We start from the raw sequence: 5378 nt of genomic DNA, 5'->3' as shown, positions 1-5378 counted from the left end.
CCCCCCCCCCCCATGGAGTCTGCTTGCATAAGCTGCCATTGGGCCATGCAGACCCTGAGCCACAGGGGGCCCTGGTCCTTCCCTCTGTGACCACCCGGGTGGGGTGCTAGCTGTGTGGGTGCTGCCCCAGCTCGCAGGCAGCACACACCAGATCCAACTCTTCTCCGAGCCTGCACGGGGAGCAGTGCCCCAGCAGTCTTGGGGAAGAGTTGGATCCCACGGGTGCTGCCTGCAAACTTGGGCAGCACCCACACAACTAGCACCCTGCCTGGGTGGCCACAGATGGAAGAGCCAGGGCTCCCTGAGCTCAGGGACTGCATAGCTAGGTGGCAGCTTGTGTGGGCAGGCTCTGCTGGATTAAAAAAAATGTGGGAAGGGGCCAGATCCTTTTTTTTTTCCCCATGGAGTCCGCCCACCTCTCCTGCAGCTGTGCGGTGAGCTTCCAGTGGGCCCTGAACTGCAGGGGGCCCTAGACCTTCCCTCCATGGCAGCAACACCCCCTGGGACCCACCCCGGTGGGCGGCTAGTGGGCGGGTGCTGCCCCAGTTCAGGCTGCACCCAGCCAAATCAACTGTTCCCTGAGCCCAAGCTGGAGCAGCACCCACCTGCTAGCAGCCTGCCCAAGTGGCCCCAGGGGGTGCTGCTGCCATGGAAGGAGGGACTGGGACCCTCCACAGCTCAGGGGCCACTCAGGCCACCAACAGCTTATCCCCCGGCTCTGGGAGATGTGGGCAGGTTCTGTGAAAAAGGAGAAGCCCAAGCTGTTTTTTACCACTTCTGCCTTCAGCCTGCCTCTCCCATGGTGAGGGCTGAGCTGTCAAAGGTTGCAACATTACAAATATCCACTTTTCAAACTAAACTACATGCGGATGTGGTTTGCAACGTAACAAACTCATTTAAATCATAAAACCCCCCCGCACGTGTACAGTATGACACTATTAAGCCACAAAAATGGCCAATTTTTGTTATGTGTACAAGCACCCACTGGGTATAATAAACTGGATGATATGTTTATGACTACCTATTTCCTGTCATAGCTTGGGGCAGTATGACTACTCATACAAATACAATGCTGCAAATTTATTACAGTAACAGGAATAGAAAGCTTCAGATTTTATCTCTTGTAGCACAACCTGTCAGTAGATAACCAACTAGGAAGCTGTCACATGGTTTCTTCCTGTTCATATTAGACAATTGTTAAAATTTGGGCAAAAGACAACTTCTCTCTCAGTTGTACTCAGAAGAACTAGCAGCTATTCCTGAACATCTGCAACTGTGACATATCAGCTGAAGGGAGGAAATTCTTTTGCTTTTGACTGGCAGCAGCAAATCTCAAGATAAGATTAATAACATCTGGAACAGGGTGTCATCAATGTTTCTCTAGTTATGAGGTTTGGCAGATTTCACTAATCACAGTAGGATGCTGGCTAGCCCAAAGTACAGTACTTTTTGGATGACTTTTGTGTTTACAGTATTGCTGTTTAATAAATCACTGCTCTAATTTAGTAAACGTAAGCATTTTCCCTTAAATGGAGGGTATGGGGGGCTCTTTTAAAGAAAAGTTGGCTGCTTTATTATGCTTTTTCTGTGAGTGCTCCCAAATTCTTGTGACAACTCCTTCACAGGATCCACTTGTTAGAGAGCCTCCTGCTCCGCATCTTTGTCTGAGTCTACCAAGAGGAAGAGTAAGGCTACAAATGGTAAAACCGGTAGACTGGGAAAAAATACGAGAAATGGGGAAGGATGGTTGTAATTGTATCTCTGCCTAACTCTGGAAAACAGTGCAGGGAGTACATTTCTTAATCTAGCTAATTCCCATTGGAGGGGGAAACAGAGAATGGCAGGGAGACAGAGAACGGACTGGCAGTTGCCTGTCCATAGCAAAAAGGATGAATTCCAGGACAAACATCCTGAATGCTGTTAAATTTTGCTGAAGTATTTTAGTCTTGTCTGGGAGTAATGAAGAATTCTTGATCTAGGCTGCTTGCAAATTCAGGCAGGCTTCATTGGTTTATACTTGTTTCAGATTTCTGAGTTCTTCCTATCTGTAAGGCTAGGAACATCTTTCCCTCTGCCCTCCTTTCACCCTTTTTTTAATGAACGAATGAGGTATAAGAGAGGTCAAACCTTTTTATAATAGTCCTTCTTCACTCCCACCAATGATCCACATGTGAAGAATGCCTGCTTTACAATAGATTGTCTGCTGAAAAATGGACTAAGACCACTAAGCCATTGTACCTGGGTTCCTGAGCAACCATCCTATGGTAGCAGCCTGTTATCACAACCAGTCTGGACTGTATTTATACTAGTGAACCAGCCATCATGAATCTCTGATTTAGGTTTATTCCTCAAATAAATTAAAGCATGTTGATGGTTTTCTATTCTGTTTCCACTAGATTATGCACTTGGCTGTTGCATTTTAGCTGGCATGCTTAAACATGCTTAGTTTATAACCAAAAAAAAGTGGTATTAAGACATTATTGGAGTTCTACGTTCATACTAGTCTATTGTTGTAATACATCTGTCCTCATGTTTTCATGTTGCACAGTCTCTGTTACCTTTTTTTTTTTTTTAAATGTAATCCAGAGCAGGACCAGATCATACCTTTTGCATATAGGCACAAGATACTGGATAGCAAATTCATTATTCCAGACTGGGAATCGTGCCCTCAACAAACATACTTAATGCACATACAAGGTGTCTTGGCTGCCAGCACTCATGGCCCATCTGCTTGGATGGCATGGTGCCCGCTCCCCAGGGCCTAGGATCTAAGTGATGATTGGTTTAATTTGGCAATATGTCTGACACTGTAAATACCATCACTTCTTTAGGAGGGGTCTTCCATGAGAGAGATACAAATGCATTAGATCCTCAAACCTTCTTTAAAAGTTATTGCACCTGTTGACATGTCACTCAGCTGCTTTTATGCAGCAATGGAGGAAGAAAGGGAGACATCAGTTCAAGGGAAGTCATTTTGGCTGTGAATAATTCAGGTTAGATTTGTAGGGGGTATCAGTCAGATAATCAAAGGTCTTAGAGTATCAAAATACAGAGATGTGGGAACTTGGCATGTAAGCAATCCCATGTGTAACCCTATGAGTGTTATGAAGAAGTAACTCAGCAGAGTCTTTTTCACTTAAAAAAATAAGTTACACTCTGGCCCATTACCATAAGCAATCTCCTGAGTAAATAAAATTATTTTGACTGGTCAGCACTAGGGATCTCGCTTGCCTTTTAAAGGATAAAAGAGATTGTTAGGTGTTAGATTTGGTCTGATATCTATCAGTTAGTTTATCCATCTAAGTTTTACACTGACAGTTGCATCCAAAAAAAAACAAAACAATTTACGCTTCATGGATAGAGGTGGATTGCCACCATTTCAATAAATACATTCTCTCTTAAATGATTTCATGATACTAATGGAATATCTGGTAAAATTCTAGGATCAGGTGAGAAAGTTCTTGTGCAACCTAATTTTTGATTAACTAGGAGGGCATATAGTCTGAGCAAGGAGAGAACTTAACTTAATCCAGTGGTTGTGTCACTAACCACAAATCCAGTTCCTTGATCTGCAACAGGCTCCCACTATGACCTTGGTGTGGTCTTGTGTCACTTAGACCCAGATTCACAAAGGGATTTAGGCAGCTATTTCTTATTGAATTCTCTTTGTAGGTCTGGCCTTTTGTTTCTGCATACCTCAGGTCCCCATCTGCAAAATGGACATAAAATACTTCCTTATCACATGAATGCTATGAGGATAATTTCCCAGTCCCTCATTATTAGGGACTGTTTAAATACCTCAGAGCAGGGCTATCCAACTTTGGAGCAGCCGGAGGCAGGCCTTGGGAATGGGAGAAGCACCCCCCACTGCCGCCTCCTCCCTGCCCTCTCCCTCCTACCCTCCCTCTTCTGCCTTTCTTCCCATGCTCCAAGACTGCAGGGCTTTCTGTGTGCTTTTCTCTGCTTGCTGGTAGGGTTTATTTTTCAGTGAGCCTGCCAAAAGCATGGAGCCCCATGCTTTTTTGCAGAGCCTCCCTGAAATTGCACGATTTTCACAGAAACTGCAATTGCAATTTTAGTAGGTCTCTAATCGTGATATGTACACTTTAGGAAGTAACCATGCATCTACTCCAGTTTGTTGGCCTTTCCTTGTTTAATCGTTTTGTTTTTTTTCCATTTTAACTGTATACATGGAATATTTCTCAAACTGGTAGAATCTTTTAAAATTACAGAAAAGTTTAAAGGGAAAAAACATCTGTGTGCATGCACACACGGGAACATTGTTCTTACATAGCATATGTGCAAATCTGAATCCATTATATTTGACAGCATCCCTTTAAAAGAATTGAGTGAAAATTTCAGATATAAAAACAGATATGAAGAAAAGGAAACTATGGATGAGTTATAAAAACCCTTAGGCAGTATATTGGTTAAATATAAATCAGGGATTTAGCAACAGGTTAGTATTTCTACCTTCTCACTGCTTCTTAATGAATCTTTGAAAATTGATAACATTTTAATGTAATTTTGATTGCCGTATTCTGGAGGTCAGTCTAATAAGTGTATTGCATGATGCCAAATTACTCTTCTCACAGGGAGTGAATATAATTAAAAGCACAAGGGCTTGGTGTTTTTGATTAAGGGAGTTGAAAAGAGTTTATTTTTACTTACGAAGAAAAATTGAGTTTCACGGAAATAACTTTGGGTTTCAGTTAGGCCTCTGCTTAACCTCTTCTCTGCCATGTGGCTCAATATATCCATGACCATTTGCTGTGGAAAAGGACATTAGCAGAACAGATGCACAAAATACTTAATCCGTAGGGACTTCTGAATGCTTTTTCTAGGAAGCACGCCATACATCCTGATTACGTGTGTCGTGAATTTCATAGAAATCACTGATAATACTAGCCACTGAGGGTTTATAAAGGCCATAGTAATACATTTCAACTACAATGTTTGCATAAATTTTAAACAACATTTCCCATGAATGGCTGATGGTGGGAAAGAGTGAACTGCATGCCCAATCAGCATACACTGTCCTAGTGGTGATGATTCACTCCAAATATTTTGCCTTTCAATAAGTAGCTGTGAGCACTGAGTTATGGTCTAATCATGGCCACCCTGCTGTTCAAGTACCCAGTCAGTTTTGACCATTTCATTGTGAATCCCACAGTGTTTGAGCTTCCCTGCACCTCCCATCCCCCTTCAACTCCTGATGTGTACAAATTTCCCCATTCAAGTTGATGTGGTCATGAAAGAAAGCTGGAAAATGCAAACTGAGTGTACCCAAAAGACAAACTCCCTTCCCACCCCCCCCCCAAACAAAACAAACCTGCCCACATCCCTCCAGGTCAAACATGACCCGTCCACCACCACTC

Source organism: Gavialis gangeticus, unplaced genomic scaffold, assembly GCF_001723915.1.
Source record: "Gavialis gangeticus isolate Ggan-Ray unplaced genomic scaffold, GavGan_comp1, whole genome shotgun sequence".
Classification (NCBI taxonomy): domain Eukaryota; kingdom Metazoa; phylum Chordata; order Crocodylia; family Gavialidae; genus Gavialis; species Gavialis gangeticus.
Note: the sequence above shows the minus strand (reverse complement) of the source record.